Genomic DNA, 19,858 nt, shown 5'->3' with positions numbered 1-19,858 from the left:
GCCAAGACAGGGGGACTGCTTGAGCCCAGAAGTTTGAGACCAGCCTGGGCAACACAGGGAGACCTCGTTTCTGTAGAAATAAAAAAAAATTAGATGCGCACAGTAGCATGCACGTGTAGTCCCAGCTACTCAGGAGGCTGAGGTGGGAGGATTGCCTAAGCCTAGGAGGTGGAGGCTGCAGTGAATCGTGATTGCACCACTCCATTCCAGCCTGGGAAACAGAGTGAGGACCTGTCTCAAAAAAAAAAAAAAAAAAAAGAAAAAAGAAAAGAAAAGAAAGAAAGAAAATGAAATTTTTTAACCTAGCTTTGAGGAACTCGAATGAATGAAAAACTGAATTTAAAACAATCGCATAATAAATCACACAGTCCCTCCAAGGGAAGTCAAAGGGGGTGGAACTGATCATTTGTGGGGTGTTTGCCTCACGTATTTTGGTTTTCAAATTTTGACCCTACACATTTGTTACATATTTACAATCTGAAAAACAACAAATAGAAAGTTATTTATAGCGGAGGACCCTGGAATTAAAGAGAGATTTTTTTCATGCCTGAAAGTGTACATCACATGCCACAAGGACCTATGCTTTGTGTGGAAACTTGAAAATAAAAAAAGTCACAGGGAGCTCAACACCAGCTTTGTCCCACATCTTTCAGATTCTCAGCTAACTGCAGTGACTGCTCTCAAATTCTCCACCCATTCCCTCTGGGCAAGATCCAATTAGGTAACAATTAGGGAAAAAAGAAGCTTCAATCCCTCCCATTGCCCATCCAACTTTCACAGACCCAAAAATTCAGCTAAAGCTGGTGAAAGAGCAGGGAAAGCCATGCTGGAATCCCCTCTTTGAAACAAGACACTCATGTTCATGTTCCCAGCGCGAAGGTCAGCCCAGAGCCGGGCCCGCCCCGCAGCAGCAAAGCCGTGACACCCGTCACTGGGAAAACAGAAGCAACATCTAGGTCAGAGATTAGTGACTGCCAAAAATAAGGTGAAAGTTGCCCCCAAAGCCAGTGAACACGGGAAAACCTGGGCAGGTTTCCTTCGCAAAGAAAGTGAAGAGAGTTTAAGATGCTCAGAAAAGCAAGAAACGAGTGCTAAGCATTACTTACTATAGGTGCTGTATGTTAAATACTTTTTTTTATTTACCAGTGCCAGAAATAAGTTTCATGCCAAGGGTTTCCAAAAAAGAAAGAAAGAAAGAAAGAAAAACTGAAAAATATTCCTGAGAACTAAGTCGCACAAGAAAAATTAAAACTTGAGAATTAGTGAAAAATTTTAGACATTAAAATTTAAAAAAAATGAAATGCTTCCTGCATTAGGTACGCATCTTCAGACTCCCACGTGAATAGCCGGGAATGGCGGCACGTGCCTGTGGTCCCAGGTACTCGGGAGGCTGAGGTGGGAGGATCACCTGAGCCCAGGAGGTCGAAGCTGCAGTGAGCCGAGATCGCAACACTGCACTCAAGCCTGGGTGACAGAGTAAGACCTTGTCTCACAAAGAAACAAAACAAAACAAAACAAAAAACCAGAAGAATATATTTCTATGTTTTATTATTGTCTCTTGGCAAAATACTCAACTAGCCCCAATATTGCCTTAGATGTAACTTAACATCCCCAATTTACAAAGGGGAAAATGAGGTCAACAGCCAAGACCAAAGAGATAACAAGTGCAATGGTGCGTTCAGAACAATGACTACAATTATAAAATATTCGGTTCAATTTCTACCCTCAGCATCAAGGCAGGGGTTCATCATAATGGGTACTGGAGGCTTAAAGAAATGTAGGCTCAGCATTTACAGAGAGTGCGGCCCAGCCCTCCTCAGCACTGCAGGTACTCACGGGCACTCCCGGGGTATTGGCCACGCTACGTCCCCGCCGGTGGCCACACAGAAGAAGAGGCGGTAAAACTTTTTTGAGAATGAGATAAAAAATGTTCAGAGTCTAAAAACGTAATTTTCTGGGGGTGGGGGGAATAACGAGAAGCTCTCATTCATGGTATTTGTAAAAGGCTGTTTCTAGCGCACTGGTAGATAAAAAGGGGCGGGGCCCTCGGGTTAGCGTCAGCCGGCGCCCGCCTGGTGGGGCACACACGGACTTAGGTCGGTGATAGTGTTCAGGGCTGTGTCTGCCCCGATGCTGAAATCGGAACTCGGCACATTGTTGGACACAGTAGCGGGAACCATGATCGTGGGCACACAGAACTCGTGTTTCTCCCAGGGGACTGACAGTTCCAGGAGTCCCATCTAAATTGACCCAGTATCTGCAACGCTGGCTGCTCAGAGGCCCTGGTGTGGAAGGGCCAGGTCATCGCTTAGTCATATGGGGCACAAGCACGTCACTTGCCACTCCTATCTTTCTATTTCATCAAACCCTATTTTCTCCTGAACATTGATCATAGCAAAGTCATTAGCCTTCGAAACGTCAGCTTGCTTTGTTCAAGAAGTTTAAACACACGTAAGTCTTTCTTGCCATGCTCAACACACACCACCGGCCGTTTCCGAAGTCAGTGTTTCTGGAACAAAAGCCTTGGCCTGCCCCGTGAACGTTCACACTGAGCACACTGTCGCGAGGCTGCTTGGCCAGCCAACAGGGGCAGGAGAGAGCCACAGGTGCGGTGTGGGGGTCCCTGCAAAGGCGCCTCACTCCCTCAATCAAGGGCTGTGCCTTCTGCCAAGCCAGAGGCTTCCTCCCAGGGGAAGCGGCGTCTTCAGCTGCCACCGCACCGACTTCAGACGGCTCAGCCAACGGGGCAACAGATTCAACAGAGTTCCATGTTGTTAAAGGAAAACTTCTGTTACCAGACAACATTAATATCGGATTCAACGTAAAATAACCAACAAGGTTGTTTCCAAACCAACCTGCTACTAGTGCCTTATCCTTCAATGCTGCTTAAACACAGAGAAATATGAGGAAAAAAGAGCATGGCACTTACTTCTTAAAAAACAACACCTCTTCCAGGTTCATCTTACCCATATCATAAAGAGTTAGAACTGTGGATTCCCTACAGGAACGTGGAGTGGGGTGGATCCCCACGCTGACCCAGCCTCCCCACAGGTCAGTTACCCCCTACCACGGGGTTCACATCTCTCTAGGCCCTGTCATCTCAACAAGAAAAGGTGGCATCTCTGAGCTCTCTTCGCAGACCCGAACGGGAGCTAGAGAGAGACACAGACACACCCACAACTGTTTTAAAATCCTGAAATGCAATACATATTTAAGAACTTCATTATTAGCTTTTTAAAACAGTAAGAACAGAGTGAGCCTGGTTTTAACCTCTCTGCCACAATAACACCGTGTACATCTGTCTTTTCCTGTTTGTTCCTTCTCCAGCAGCTGCTGCCCGGCTGGCCAACTGCAGAAGAGCCTCGGGTACTCCGGGGGGAGGCGCTCGGTAAAAGCGTGAGCACCACGATCACATCTCAGGACGCCCACACGTTAGGGTCGCCCACAGACCGCCATTCCCAATGCCTAGAAGGCACTGAACGGGCCTCCTGCTCTTTGTAAATGTCAACTCTCCTAAGCTATGTTGTGTTGAAAATGTTTAACTATAGTCCACACATACTTCTTTGTTTCTGTCTTGTTTTTATCCTAGAGGCATATTATTATGGAAAATTAAGTTTGCAAGGTTGAAGAATTTTCTGAAAGTCGCCTATTAATCCTGGAAGGAAAAAAAAATGGGCCAGATGTGGTGCTCACACCTGTAATCCCAGCAGTTTGGCAGGCTGAGGCGGGCAGATCACTTCAGTCCAGGAGCTTGAGACCAGCCTGGAAAACATGGCACAACGCTGTCCCTACTAAAAATACAAAAAAAAAAAAAAAAAAAAAAAAAAAAATTAGCTGGGCGTGGTGACATGTGTCTATTCCCATCTACTCAGGAAGCTGAGGTGGGAGGAGACCTGAGCCCAGGAGGGGAAGGCTGCAGTCAGCCAAGATTTGCCTCACTGCACTCCAGCTTGGGCGGCAGAGTGAGACCGCGTCTCAAAAAAACAAAAAGCAAAAACAACTGTATAAATCAGTACAGAAGGGAGTTGGCCGGGCACGGTGGAGTACTCCTGTAATCCCAGCACTTCGGGAAGTCGGGGTGGGCAGATCACCTGAGGTCAGGAGTTTGAGACCAGCCTGGCCAATATGGCAAAATCCCATCTCTAATAAAAATACAAAATTAGCTGGGCATGGTTGTGGGTGCCTGTAATCCTAGCTACTCAGGAGGCTGAGACAGCAGAATCACTTCAACCCGGGAAGCAGAAGTTGCAGTGGGCCGAGATTGTGCCACTGCCCTCCAGCCTGGGCAACAAGAGCAAGAGTCCACTTCAAAAAAAATTAAAATTGAAATTTAAAAAAAGGGAGCTAATGTTTTTCATTTAAGGGAAGGGAGAAGAACATTCAGTATTTATACATCTCACGCACACATCTGCAGTGGTGCCCTGAAGTATTCAAGATACACAGTCCTACAAATAGAGCTTAAAACTACTCACCAAGTTACATGCTAAAAGCACAGCATTGTAAGAATGCTACATTCTATTTTTTAAGCATCTGTATCCAATATTATAGCATACTGGCAGTTTTCCCTTCAGGTGCTGTACTCCTAAATTATTCCATGTTTAGTCATTCATTTTAGAATTTATGACTTGCTTTAGACAAAAGAAATATATTTAAATGTAAGGTACTAAATTAATGACTTAGGGGAAAAATTACTAAATTAACTTGGAAGTTAAACTTTGCAAACTGAATTTGTTGGACCTCATGTAAGCTAGATGATCAGTTTTTTAAATTGTTGTGTGTTTCCCTCGAGGATGGAAGTCTCCTCTTTTCTCTCATCCCCTGTGTACACCGCTGCAGCCCGCGCCTCTCGTCCACCGCGCCACAGTGCGGCCTGCAATTCACCCTGTACCACGCCTTCCACGCCTTACCTGAAAGTTACTAAGTATAACCAAGAAGGAAATGAAAAGCAGATAAATGACCTCCGCCCCCACATCCAGCATGCAAATGTGAAACATTCATCAAAGTAAAACCAAAATCCATGTCAGCTCATGATTGTAACTGGTAGAATTATGTGCATGGCAATTTTAAAAGTCTAGTTAAGTAAAAACCTAATTGAAAGTCTCAAGAAATACAAAGTTTATACAAAAAGACATCAGCAAACATTGACAGTGAGGAGAGGACTTCACTCTGCATCCAGCCTGTCTTGGAAGCCATGGCCAAATGCCAGATTGTATAGATCCGAAAAGCAGAAAAAAACAAGTGTTGAAATGTGTATAGTCTCAGCAATGTACAAATTTGATGTACGATGCTCAGAAACCTTGAATTTCCAATCAGAAAACAGGATCATGAGCAAGTTCCCCAGCAGTGCCCACCTTCTGCTTAAGTCACGTGTAACGGGAACGCTGGCCACCTTGGGGGGACAGAGGCTTCCTGGTCACACTCGCTCTGGCAGCCGCACAGCTGGCCCCGCCACAAACACCTGGCTAATACTGAAGAACAACCCGCTCCCTGGGCTTTGCTCACTCTAGCCGGGAGAGCATGTTTACAGAGTACATTATCGACTGAGTCCTCGTTCAATGCGTCAAGCTTGTTGAAGGCAGGGCAACCCCATTCCTGGCCCAATTAAGTGAACTGCGCAGAGTAAATGCCCCGAGTTGGACAGCACTCAGTCACGACAGCAGCGGCCAGTGTTCGCAGGGCACTGGTTTCGTGCCGGGAACAGTTCCAAGCGTCTTCTTTCTGTCCGTGGAATGTGCACTGCAACCCTGTGGGGCTGCTTGCAACGCCCACCAGAGTTCTGAGGCAGCCAAGTCCAGGCTGTCTGTGGGCCTCGCCACGTGGCCGTCCACGTCCTCTGCAGACCAGACCTCACTGCAGGGACCGCGGGTTCCAGGGCTGCCTTGAGGCACATGCTCCCTTCGCCACCTCTTCCTGGCCCCTGACACCAACCCTTACCACTGCCACCAAAGCTTTATTTTCTCGTGGCACCTGAGGGGCCTGTTCTTTCTGCCCTTCCCTGCTCCCTGCGTCCGGCTTGGAGGGTGCCCACATCAACGCCAACGCTCATGTAATCACCACCCCTTCCATGGGGCTTGATGCCCAGGAGTCTCAATATCAGAATGTCAGATTCCTGTGCTTGTTGGAGAATTTCTTCCCAGTGTGGAAGTGAAGGAGATACAATTCTAGGTGCCTGCAATAACCTCATTTCCACAGCTAAGCAACTTCAGTAGTAGCACAAAACAAAAAACCTTTTTTTAAAACTTCTTTTATACAAGCTAAATACAATTTAATTTTTACATCCACGTTCTCTTCAGCTCCCACCTGGAGAGCAGGCAAATAATAATTTTCAAAGAAACAAATTGTTCCATAATTTTAACACTTAGTATTATCACTATGAAGTAAGAATTATCCCAAAAATACACGATGATCTTGTTCTCACATTCAAAAATTGATTGTCACACGGTGAAATAGCACTTACTGCAAAGGAATTTTTCTTTTCAGGCTTCTGTTCTGGAAAAAAAAAAAAGATTTCTGGCAAAGAGATAAACATTAATTATGTAACTATCCAAAATGCCTCCAAGGAAAATAATGTCATCCAATTAGTTCTTTAAAGTGTTACAAATGCAGCTGAGTTTTTGTAGTAATTTGTCTATAATTATCAAAAGAATCTTTAAAAATCTTAATACTGAAAGAATAACCATAAATAGATATAAAATATAAAGCAGAAGAGTTAACATTTGGTGTAGATTTTGGCCCATATCTTTAACATATGCATAGTTATTTACCTAGCTGAAGTGTAACCCTCTTCTCCTAGGCTCTTCAAGCCTGATGTTCAAACATAGACTGCCTTTTGCTACATGAAGGCAGCTTTAAAAGATGTCAGGATCGGGCCGGGCGCAGTGGCTCAAGCCTGTAAATCCCAGCATTTTCGAAGGCCAAGGTGGGCCGATCATTTGAGGTAAGGAGTTCGAGACCAGCCTGGCCAATATGGCAAAACCCTGCCTGTTTAAAAAATTTTCGTAATTAGCCGAGCGTGGTTGTACACACCTATAATCCCAGCTACTCAGGAGGCTGAGGCAAGGAGAATTGCTTGAACACAGGAGGCGGAGGTTGCAATGAGCCAACATCGCACCACTGCACTCCAGCTTTGACGACAAAGTGAGACTGTCTCAAATAAGAACTTAACTCTCAGAAGAAGCTTGAGCACCTCCCGCCCCAACCAACCCAAGGAATCACATGGCAATCGTTATCATTGGATTTTGACACAATAAAGTTCTATTCTCCTCTCTAAACACAATGGTAAACACCTGCCATCAGCCCACAGAAACTCTCAGGACCCAGTAACACCAGACTAGCAAGACTAATGGGCCACGTATGCAGGATTCAGCTGCAGAAAGTGATGGCACCAAGAATGTGTGCACGCTCAAAACCAGATTCCTTGCTTTCAGGGTGGAGGAGCTCCCCGGGAAGATCATCCAGCAGGATGGTTTCCACTTCCACCATGAGGAGGAAACGGGGGGTTTCCTGAGGGCACTGACAGGACTTGGGTCTCTGCCTCCTGGTCCTCTGTCCTGTTACGGGATGAGGGGGGGTTAAGGCAGGTTCTCCCTACATCTTCCAGGCAGGAGAGATGGAGTTGACAAATGGAGGACAGCTTTTCCAAAACGTTTCCATGTTTATAACCCATTATCGATCTGCTTTCCCTGGAGATCAAGGGGGGGGAAAGAGGGGGCGGGAGGGAGGGCAGGAGGGGGGAAGGAGGGAGGGGAAGAGGGAGGAAGGAGGGAGGGGAAGAGGGAGGAAGGAGGGAGGGGAAGAGGGAGGCAGGAGGGAAGGGGAAGGAGGTTGGGCAGGAGGGAGGGGGAAGGAGGTGGGGCAGGAGGGAGGGGGCAGGGGAAAGGAGGGCGGGCATGAGGGAGAGGGCAGGGAAAAGGAGGGTGGGCAGGAGGGAGGGGGCGGGGGAAAGGAGGGTGGAAAGGAGGGAGAGGAAAGGAGGGAGAGGAAAGGATGGGGGAAAGCAGGGGGAAGGAGGGAGTGGGAGGGAGTAGAAAGGAGGGGGAAGGAGGGAGGGGGAAGGAGGGAGGGGGAAGGAGGGAGAGGAAAGGAGGGAGAAGAAAGGAGGGAGAGGAAAGGAGGGAGGGGAAAGGAGGGAGGGGAGGGGAAGGGAGGGGAGGGGAAAGAAGCGGGAAGGAGGGGAGGGGAAGGAAGGGGGAAGGAGGGGAGGGGAAGGAAGGAGGAAGGGGGAAGGAGGAGAGGAAAGGGGGAGGGGAAGGAGGGAGGGGGAAGGAGGGAGGGGAAAGGAGGGAGGGGAAAGGGGAGGGGAAAGGGGAGGGGAAAGGAGGGAGGGGAAAGTGGAGGGGAAAGGAGAGGGGAAAGGAGAGGGGGAAAGGAGGGAGGAAAAGGAGAGGGGAAAGGAGGGAGGGGAAGGAGAGGGGAAAGGAGAGGGGGAAAGGAGGGAGGGGAAAGGAGGGAGGGAAAAGGAGAGGGGGAAAGGAGAGGGGGAAAGGAGGGAGGGGAAAAGAGGGAGGGCAAAGGAGGGAGGGGAAAGGAGGGAGGGGAAAGGAGGGAGGGGAAAGGAGAGGGGGAAAGGAGAGGGGGAAAGGAGGGAGGGGGAAGGAGGGAGGGGGAAGGAGGGGTAAAAGGAGGGGGGAAGGAGGGGTAAAAGGAGGGGGGAAGGAGGCGGAAGGATGGGGGAAGGAGGGGTAAAAGGATGGGGGAAGGAGGGGTAAAAGGATGGGGGAAGGAGGGGTAAAAGGATGGGGGAAGGAGGGGTAAAAGGATGGGGGAAGGGGGGAAGGGGGGAAGGAGGGGTAAAAGGAGGGGGAAAGGAGGGGGGAAAACAGGGGAGAAAGGAGGGGAGAAAGGAGGGGAAGGAGGGGGCGGAAGGAGGGGGAAAGGAGGGGGGAAAGAGGGGAGAAAGGAGGGGAGAAAGGAGGGGAAGGAGGGGGCGGAAGGAGGGGGAAGAGGGCTGTGAATGGCAGAGTGTGGAGGGTGGAGTGTGGAGGGTGGAGTGTAGGGGGGAGTAGAAGGGGGTTCTGTGAGGAGGAGGAACAAGTTTCTGAGGTGTCTTGGAGACAGAGGTGGCAGTGGCTTGGGCTCTAGGCCCTCTGTTGCATAGTTTTAGGCTTTTACTGTTTATATATGTGAACACTTTAAAAGATTTAATTTCAAAAAACCAGGAGTTGGGGATACCTTGTTTCTAAAACACAATTTCTCAAGCCTAAAACTAAGTGCTAGGCATTGCTCATTCGATTACCGTCATTTCCTCATATTTAAAATCAGCCCCACACCCCCAATCTCCCTTCAGTGTAAACACCACCTTTTCCGAGGATCTCAAACAGCAGAGTGAACAGCCCGTGACCCCGGCCGTGTGCACGAGGAGCGAAGAGCAGACGTGCGGTGAGGGCTGCGGAAGACACAAGAAGCCGAGGCCGGGCACCTGCCTGCAAGGGCTGTGCTCCTCCAGGCCTAAAGGATACCTTCGCCTCTGGGGTGAACAAGCAGAACAAGCTATCAACTCTTATTCCAAAAGAACAGGAAAAAAAATCAAATGAAGTTAACCTGGTTATCCGAACACAACACTGCAACAGCCCAGAAACAGGAGGGCCAGTGAGCCTGAGACGAGCGGTTCCCACAACGGGACAGCAACATTGCCATTAGGGCTTCTTGGCAAAAATTGACAAAAAAGGTAACGTGGGCCATCCGTTATTTCCTGCCAGTGGAAAGACACCCACAGGCCCCCAGATGCCAACGGCCCCCTGGAAATGAGCCCACGCAGCGCCTCGTGTCTTCGAATGAGCAGGCACGTGGTGTCCTCAGCACCCCCGCCCGTGACACACACACACCACACTTGACTCCCACACCTGAGGGTCCAGGGGAATGGCAGGAAGTCCCCGGAGGACAGGCCATCCTGTGAGGGCACTGCAGGGCTACGCACCTCAGAGGGGCCCCCGGGCAGGTGCTCTCTCCCCAAAGGATAGCCAGTCCTGACCACACCCAGATCGCGGTGGCCTCCAAGCCGAGTGCCAACATCTCACGTCCAAAGAGATGCGCAGGTGCCTGCTGCGCGTGGAGCCCAAGCCCCTTGAAGAGCTCAGGACGAACCCAGTGTCCAGCCCCGGGGCCGTCACCAGCCAGGAGAGGCGCCCGGGGCACTTCCCAGCAATGGCCACAGGAAGTAACAACGCAGGCCCATCAGGAATTTCCTCACTATGCAGGGTTTAGAATTAGAGACAGAGGTTCAGGTCTAGTGACACAAACATCGATGGACCCCATGGAAATGCGGACGCGGTCCCTCCATCCCACCAGCCTGCATGGCTACTCCTTTCTGCTCCCATCACACACGTGCCCACCCGGCCAAACCCCTTCTCCTTTTCCCCCACTGGATTCATCAAATCAAGCCTCACTGTCCTTGGCAAATGTACCATTAATTTACTTACTGCCCAGAACAAAAGCACACTTGCAGTTAACATGACACCCCCGCTACAATAGAACAGCCTTAATTCAGACACGACGCAGAAAAACAGAGGGAGGAGGGGTCGAGGGCCATCCTGGAATCGGCAGCTGTTTTCTGGGGAAAGCGTCCAACCCACCCGAGCCTGACACTCGTGCCACACTGTCTTCATGGTGTCTGAAAGCTCCACGAAGACAGGGTCACTCTGACCCCTTCACACCCACAATGGCAAAGAGGAGCAGGTGTTCAGGAAAGTCCCCCGCTAGTGGTGAAGACAAGAATAATTCCTCGTGGTGCCCAGAATGTCAGGAGAAAACAAGACACCATGTGGACGCCTTCCAGGTGAATTTTGCAATGATTCTACCGAATGCCAGTCATCCTTTTTCAGAAAATCAATGCCAGAAAACATGTGTCACCAGCACAGAGATGGTCCCTTTGACGGCTTACAAACACACCTACGTTACACTGAATTTATCTCAAGCCACCCTCTCTGTGCTAATATAAAAATCTCCTTTATTAACCAGTAGCCTTTCTCTTCTGGTGCTTTTTAACAAGCAAGTGGGTCCTGTAACACTCAGGCATTGTCTAAAACGTCAAATGGAAGCCTAGAATCCTCTTCCATGCAGCTTCACTACAAAGTATTTTGACGTGAACCAAATTGTGCTATTCCTACACCTCCATAGGAAACTCAGTGCTTCATCAAGGAAACGCAGCATGATTTCTGCTAGACACAGAAATGGTGGGGGTGGGCATGGGATTGAGGGAACATTACATAGAAAGCACACCCCGATAATCACCTGCATGAGAGCCACACTGGCCGGCAAACCCCGGTCGGCTCGGTCTCTGCACAGTCACAGGCGTGAGGCCTGGAGGGCAGACACCTGGCGCTGCTGACCACCCCAAGGTCGTGGCCTCTGCCCCGACCATCTGTTCCAAGCTTCTGGCAACACCGCCTGCTGCCCGCACTGCCTGATCGACTCTTCGTGAAGAGCAAATGTTGCCAGGATAGCTTATGAGTACATTTGCCAGGAAAGCAGCTCCGATTGACTCTGAAGACCCGTTCTTGCACCCCTGGCAGCTCCCCTGCCCCCAATGTGTACATGCTTGCAGCTCTGACCTTGCTCAGTGTCCACACAGGCTCTGTCCCCTGGAGAGCCGAATGCAGACTCAATATTGAGTCAGAAATCCACAAAGAGGGTGAGGGTGACAAACTGCCTACCCGTCCCCCAGAACACAGGTTGAAATCCTCACCCTCAATGCGAAGCTGTCAGGAAGTCTTTGGGAGGTAATGAGTTCCCGAGGCTGGAGCCCCGTGAATGGGGTTTGTGCCTCAGAAAGGGGCCCAGCAAATCCCTCACCCTCCCACTGTGTCAGGGCCAGAGAGGTGTGTGCTAACCAGGAAGCGGTCCACACCAGAATCCCCTCCTGCGGCACCCTGATCCCGCCTTCCAGACTCTAGAACTGTGAGAAACAAATTCCTGTTGTTCATAAGCCACTCAGTCAATGGTGTTTCGTTACAACAGCCTGAACTGACTCAGATGAAAATGCTCACTGTCCTACAGAGATGGCTACTCCCCCTCCCAGAAAGAGGGGTTTAATTAAAATCCCTGTCTCTCCTCGCTGCCACCACAGATCTCATTCCCCCACCCCGTAAGCCAGCAGTTGTTAGGATTAAAGGAAAAGGAGAATCGTTTTAGACCAGCCCCTCCATATCGATCTGAAGCCTGTAACTTTGTCCACTTCCATGGTGGCCGTGTCCCCGGATTCCCCATGCCAGCTCTGCATCTGCACTGGGTTCCAGGCTCTGCACAGACTCCTCCAGCTGCCCATCCAGCACACTCATTTCCCCTTCCGCTTTGCAGTTGTCCTTCGATATCCAAATCCCACCCCACTGCAAGCCAAGGCCTTCCGATCCAGGCATTTGGGGTGAGCTCAGCCGTGCACTGGAGTCCTTGGCTCAGGTAACCCAGGCCTAAGGCGTTGGCATCAACGATCTACTGGCTATGGGGTCTGCACAGCCACTAGCCGCCCCAGCCACACCAGGGCCCTGGAGGGGAGGCAGAGGAAGCTGTGAAGCTGCCAACAGCCATGCGGGGACAGGGGCCCCTGGGATGAGGAGGATGCCATGGAAGGAAATTCAGAGAAAGAGCCCCAGGGCTGGACGGCTCATGCATGCCCAAAGCCTGCGCTGCTGAATTTTTCAGGTTTCTGAACTTAATCGCTGACCCACACAGCACGTGTTTCCTGAGTACTGACCCCGCGTGGCATTGGATACAGCAATAAAGCAGGACCCCACCTCCCCCTTCCTCGCCCCCTCCCCCAACACATACACAGGGCCTCCGTCCTGGCGGGAAATCAGGCCTGGGCGCCCAGCTGGTACCGTGAACCTGGGAAGGGGGCTGTCTCAGACGGACAGTGGCTGCAGCCTTGCCAAAGCCCAGCAGTCACCTGCACTGCCACAGCCAGGCTGAGTCCGGATCAACCGCACAGAAACCTGACCCTCTCAAGGGCACGCCTGAGCTCATTAGGGACAGACACCGTCTCCTGCTTATCTCCAACACTTTCTCTGCTTGTCTAGTTACAAATGGACGACACTCTCGGAAGCACTGCTGTGACTCTGCTGACAGATCCCAGGCCTCCCCCTGCTCCTCTCCGTGGTGCCATTGACGGGGAGGGGCCGGTATGGCCGCGAGGCCACACACCCACAGCCACCCTGCCACTGAGACGCGGGCCTTCGACGGTTACTTCTGCCAAAGAACCCTGCTGCGTCTTGGAGCACAACATGGTGGCCGGGAAGCTCCACCCGGAGAAACAGCGATGCTTCTCCCCAGAGCCAACGGAGGGCACCCCCCACCCTGCATTCAGCAGCTTACTTACATTCTGGAAAACAGCTGAATTAATGGGGAACACTAAAATGAAAAGGTCACGCAAGAAAATTTAGAAGGCTGTGTGAAGTCTCAGGAGGTCCAAGGTTTCTGAACCAAGACTGTTGCGGTCAACGAGCTGACAGGGAAAGTTTCCACACGGGCCTTCAACAAGCAACGCTCAGCAGGGAGGAGCCACGTTCTGGGCAGAACCTCAGAACCAGAACATCAGACACCACAAAGTCACATCGGAGCCAACAGCAGCTGAAATACAGCGCTCTCCTAAGATGTGTGTGTTACCTGCAGGAAGTTACTGGACATTAAGATGGTGGAAGAAAAGGATAAGGTTAGAAACAAATTTCAACTAATTTCTGCATACAAAAAAATTCTATATCCACTGGCTTTCTTTCTGGGAGCAACAACTTTTACATGAGATGCACATCCCGGTTGGAAGGAGTTTGGGTTTTCCGTGGGCAGAGACAAGGGTTCTCCAGGAAACGTGAACCCTTTCTCACTCACTGAGCCGCGTGCCTTGAGGCCGTCCTGGCCTGCCTGAGCACCTCCCTGCTCTGCCTCCAGCCAGCACCTTCGGGCACTCATCCCGCTGCTCCCAGAGCCCGCACTGGCCCAGGATCTCCTCTTCTGCTGCTGTCAATCTTCCACTTTAGGGCAAATAAGTGGGAAACTAGAAAGTTATAAGACCCTCAGCTTTTTAAAAATTTGTCTTCTCAGAAAACAAGGAACACTAATTCTACTTCCATTGGTTTAATATGTTGCCCCCATCTGCATGTTCATGGATATGTGTTTTTATATATATTTTAATCAACATTTATAAAAGCACGCACTGTTGGCTGCATTCAGTTTAATTACATTTGGTGTAAGAAGTTTTAAATTCAGTGAATTCAGGCACTCAAAATTTAAGCCCTCTGACATCTATTAATCAAATGGAAATACGACAGGTAGATATTACAAAAATCAAGAGAAGTGATTAACATAAATCTTGGACTTTTGGATATTTCCACTAATGTATATATTAGTACACAAACTTGAGCATTTTCAACAAATCTTTGAACTCAAATTCCATTCTTAACTTTTACAGGTAAATCGATATCCATACGTGATTTTAAGCAGCTCAAGCATCAGCTCTTCAAAACAACCAGAAATGCTGCGGGTAAATCCCACCGAGTAGCAAATAACTGCACCCAACAACCCAAGTACCTCCCCTGAGGCATCTGGAACTTGAGGATTACGAGCAGCCTTTGGTTTCTGAGGTGCCCGAGAGTGGGGACTCCCAACTGTAAGAAGGTCTCAGGGATAAGGAAAACTGGTCAAAACATCATCCCTGCCACCCCCCCGCCACGTGCTTACAGATCTCACTTCCTCTCTGCCCCCCAAAGCCTGACTCCTGGTTCCAGCCCTGCTGCTTACTGGGCTGAGGGCATGGGCGTCAACTGCACCTGTAAGGGGAGAAGCTGTTCAGGATTCAGGATACAGGATCCTGGCTATCCCGGCAGCGCTCAAGCTGATATTGTCATTAACTTTATAGTGAGTTACTTACTGCAAAAGTTTAACTTCTGAATAATGTAGATATGTGTATTCTAACAGGGAAATCCTGAACATAGAACACAGGCCACACGCTCACACAGATGCTATCTGGCCAGCACTCTTTTCTTTGGCTTTTCAATAGACGTTTTTAAAAGCCGTTTTCGGTTCATAGCAAAATCAGGAGGAAAGTACTGAGAGTCCTCACGTATCTCCTTTCCCAGCACAGGCACAGCCTCCATCATTCTCCTGTCCCCACCGGACAAGCACGTCTGTACGACTGACAGACCCGTATCAACACGACACCACCACCCAGAGTCCACAGCTCACCAGAGGGCTCGGCCTGCTGCTGCTCACTCTGTGGGTTTCACAGAGGTGGAACGGCAAGGATACCCCATGAAAGCCCCACCCGGAGTTGCTTCCCCACCCTACACATCCTGTATGCTCCTCCCATTCATCTCTCCCTTCCCCAAACCCTGGCAGCCGCTGACCGTTTTACTTTCTCCACAGCTTTGCCCTTTCCAGACTGTCCTGTGGTTGGACTCAGACAGCAGGTAGCCTTTCCAGATTGGAGACTCACTTAGCAACATGCGTTTCAGATCCTTCCGCGTCTTTTCATGGCTTAGTGGTCCAGTTCTTTTCAGTGCTGAATGATATCCCAGTTTCTGACATACCACAGTTTATCCATTCACCTACTGAAGGGCATCTTGGTTGCTTTCAAGTTTTGGCAATGATAAATAAAGCTGCTGTCAACATCTGTGTGCACATTTCCGAGTGGAAGTGAACTTTCAGCTCTTCTGAGTAAACGTCCAAGACTTTGATTTCTCCTGTGGTCGGAGTGCTTAGTTCCACAGAAAACTGCCACGCTGCCTCCCACAGCAGCTGCCCCACTTCCCCCAGTGATGAGTGAAGGTCCTGATGCCCACACATCCACCAGCACGCAGTGGTGTCAGAGTTCCAGTATTGACCAGGCTGATGGGTGCGCAGTGATGCCTCGCCCTACGACATAAGACGCGGGCCATCTTTCCGCGTGGAGATTTGCCATCTGTGTATCTTCTTTGTTGGGTTATCTATCCAGGTCTTTGGTCCATTTTTAATCAGGTTGTTCATTTTCTTGTTGAGTTTTGAGAGTTCCTTGCACGGTTTAGATAACAGCCTTTATCAGATGAGTCTTTTACAGATACGTTCTCCCCTGTCTGTGGCCTGCCCTCTCATGCTCCTGAGACACTATGTTTATTTTAAAAAACATTTTAGACAGAAGATGGACCTCCCAGTCCACCGCGGTTCTCATTTTGGCCGTGGTCACCACCCTCCCAGCCCTGGTTCCCACCTTTCCACGATCTCCTGGTCCTATGGGAGTCAACCCATACTAAGTCCCTAATGGATCTCCAATGATGGCAACGTCAAAGCAGGCAGTTTGCAGGTAGGAAGGAGCTGATGGAGGCCGGAGCAGAGTGTGAGGCCAGCGGCTTCATCCCTCGGGGACGGGCAGGCCTCTCAGATGTCCCTCTGGGTCACCTCCCAAATGAAGTACCTGCCTTGGCCGTTGGCAGGAAGCAGGACCTGGCACGGCATTTACAGGTGAGCCTCCGTAACAGGAAACTCTACTTTCTGGGGAGAATGCATTTTCATTATCAAGGCTTTTAGGCTTTTAATTAAGAAATAAAAGAGCAGTGCCTGGAGTGAGGATGCAGGGACTGTGTGTGACCCACACGCTCCTTTACAGCTGGCGCAAAGGACCCTGGAGTGAGGGTGCAGTGCCTGCTCTGAGTCACCAGCACACTCATCGTTTCTACATAAAGAACCCTGCGAGTCTGTCCCAGGACTTTTTAGCCTAGACCTAAAAATTCGGGGCCCAGGAAACCCTAACCATTTTAGGAACCTGAGGGGTGGGCCAAGGGGATCTCAGAGTTTGGTGCTGGCTGTGGGACCAGAAAAGGGTGGGCTAGGGCTTCCCACAAGCTCTCCAGGGAGGCCTCACGTGCACTGGTTTGGGGAAATCAGGATGCAAGCAGATACCGTATGCTCTGCCACGGGACCATGAAGTCTGCGGAGCCTCAGAGGAACACGGACAAATGGCTGCACGAGTCCCACAGGCCGAGCCTCAGCCGGCGCCCATGTCAAGAACACAGGCACACCAGGAGGGACAGCCGATGCAGGCAACGCTTGCAACCCCAGCATGCGGCAGCGTCCGAGGGTGGGGGTCTCTGGCCAGGCTCCACCACAACTGCCATATTCTGTGGCAAAAATTTAAAAGTAGATTTTAACTAGTTACAACTCTAACTTGTTTTACAGATCAACAGAACACAGGGTACCAACAGGCTCCAAAATACTTCGGCGAGAACCAAGTCTAGAATGTAGGTGGCTGCTGCTCCGAGTGTGACCAGTCCCCTGTAGTGCCATAAATCCTAGATCTAGGAGACTAAGTGCTCTTCCTAAACCAGAAGGCACCCTGAGGCTCTGAGGGCACCCTCTGTCCCTGGGCCAGTCCATCAGCCCCGGCAGAAGCTTCTAGAGTAAGAGCCTGTGGATTCGTACTGGACGGATGTAAACGAGGCAAAGTCACAGGGGCTCATCCTGGAATCCCATCAGCTTACCCACTCATGCCCCTGGAGAGCCCTGCCCCCAGTTCCACACCCACAGTTACGCTGAACCACAAGAACTGGCTTCTAGGCCCTCAAGCTACTCACTCTCTCCCCTGGACAGACCCTTCTCAAACCATGAGGCCCAGAGTAGACTTAACAGGTGGTCCCAGCAGAACTGGCCACTGCATGAATTGATAGTGTGTGTGTTTGTGGTGGTTCTTGTTCTGTCACTCAGGCACAGTGCACCATAAGTACAGTGGTGCTATCAGGGTTCACTGCAGCCTCAACCTGCCAGGCTTGGGTGATCCTCCAGCCTCAGCTTCCCGAGTAGCTGGGACCGCAGGTGCACATCACCACCACTATTTAATTTTTTGTAGAGTCAGGGTCTTGCTATGTTGCCCAGGCTAGTCTCGAATTCCTGGGCTCAAAATTGAACTGCCCACTTCAGCCTCCCAAGGTGCTGGGATTACAGGTGTGAGCCACTATGCTCAGCCTAGAATTGGTATTTCTTCAACCTGAATTTGACACATGAACCCCACTTACATAGATATCAACCACTCTCACAGCTCCAGGGTTTTTCTGAATCTCGATTCTGTTCGTTCCAGGTCAATATCTAAGAAAGGGTCAGAACTGACCCTCCCTCAATGAAACCTAAGGGCAAATGCAATAGCATCTCAGGGTGTGAGGAGACAAAGTAAGAAGGGTGGAAAATACACACTGAAATTCTAGTGTTAGAATCATAATCACCAAAAATTTAAGAGACAATCTGCTTTCCAAAACATGTAGATGCTGGATTATCTTCCAAGTCATCAGATTCCACAGCCAGGCCCTGAGAGGGGCACAGCTTTCTAAGCTCACAGACCGGGGCAGCCTAACAGCCTTGGGGCAAACTAAACAGAGGCTTGTGTCTCTCAAAGAGGAAGGTGCTCAAGTCCTTCCAAATAGATTCTTCTTCTAAGTTAGATGCCTCCTACAACACTGTTTAGAGTGCCAGTGTGTTCAGAAGTGTGAAGCTGAAAATACATCTCAGGACCCCAAAATCACTAAGCTAAAGGGAAATCAAGGTGGGAGACAGCTTAGGGTAAACCTGCCTCCCATGCTCTTCCTAACAGAGACAGCTACTGGGGGGAAAAACAGCCACGTACCTCCTGCACAACCAGTCTGCAAGGAAATTCCTCATGGACAGAGGACAGAACTCAAAGTCACCATCTGCACATGGAGATAAATGCGGATCTGACTGCTTCCTCTGGAAAGGTTCACCAGAAACGCATTTATCTGATCTACCTGTGACCTGGAAACCCCTCCCTGCTTTGAGCTGTCCCTCCGTCCTGGACCGAACCAACGAACATCTCACATGTATTGATGTCTCACGTCTCCCTAAAATGTGAAAGACCAAGTTGTGCCCCAAACACCTTGGGCACATGTCCAGGACCTCCTGAGGCTGTCACAGTGTGTCCTCAACCCCTCCTGAGGCTGTGTCTTCAACCTTGGGAAAATGAACTCTCTATGGGCCAAGAACCATCTCAGAGATGCTTCTGGTTTACAGGAAGCATTCCCTCCGGCGGGTATAACGATGAAATCAAGTGGAATTACAAAATGCCACTTTAGTAAAGGCTGAATTAGGGTTCGATGTGCTTAAAAAAAAGTAACGTTCTATTTATCAATGGACCATGAAGCCCACACCCCCTTCTGCAGTGAAGATGTCAACTGAGACGAGGGGCCCCTCCTGTGGATGCAGCAAAGGCTACCTTCTGACCCCACTTCCCAGAGTCCAGGCTCCTGCTGCTCAGGGAACAGCAACCCCAGCTTCACGGGGCTCAGGCCTCCAAACCCAACTCCCACCCATGCTGGAGAATCACCCCAGGGACTTGCGAAATGGCAGGTGCAACTCTCACCTCATCCCCTTCAAAGGGGAAAAGGCACCTTCCCGCTGCTCCTCCTGCTGGTGGGAACTGAAGCAGTAGCTGGAGGATCAGGAGGGAAACAACCTGGGTCGCTGCTAGTCACAGATGGCAAATGCCAACCAGCCTTGACCTTCACATTGCAGAGAAGACATCCTTCTCTTTTCGTCAGGTCCCTGTTAAATGTTTGCACCCATTCCTTTAAAAAAAAAAAAAAAACTCAGATACAGCATGGGTGTTTTGCTGACAATATTTCAATTATTTGGGGTCTTTTGGTCAAATGACGCCAAAACAGGAAACTGAACCCTGTTATTCAGGAAACTACTTTCCAGCCCCATCTACCCTCCCAGGCTGTCACCTTATGGGGTTTGTCTGCTGGATGATTAACAATAACTGCTCTTGAGAACTAGGTGTACAGAACAGACAAGACATCAGCTCAGGTTGAGGGGAAGCAAGAAAAGCGGCCTCTCCCTGCAGGACGGTGAAAGAGGAACCTTCAGCACCTGGGTTTGCAGGATGCTGGATCTCCGAGAG

At 50.1% G+C, this 19,858-nt stretch overlaps 1 long non-coding RNA gene across 1 annotated transcript in view; it reads right to left on the bottom strand.

Moving 5' to 3' along the window:
• LOC141409997 (uncharacterized) overlaps positions 1-19,520 on the bottom strand; it is a 32,571-nt gene extending 13,051 nt beyond the window's left edge. The window contains exon 1 of the long non-coding RNA XR_012433183.1: positions 19,319-19,520. This is a non-coding gene — a long non-coding RNA (uncharacterized lncRNA). The remainder of the gene's footprint in view (positions 1-19,318) is intronic.
• Positions 19,521-19,858: the final 338 nt, after the last annotated feature.

Source organism: Macaca fascicularis, chromosome 3 (assembly GCF_037993035.2).
Source record: "Macaca fascicularis isolate 582-1 chromosome 3, T2T-MFA8v1.1".
In the NCBI taxonomy this organism is placed as follows: domain Eukaryota; kingdom Metazoa; phylum Chordata; class Mammalia; order Primates; family Cercopithecidae; genus Macaca; species Macaca fascicularis.
This window is presented reverse-complemented; position numbering and strand designations above follow the sequence as displayed.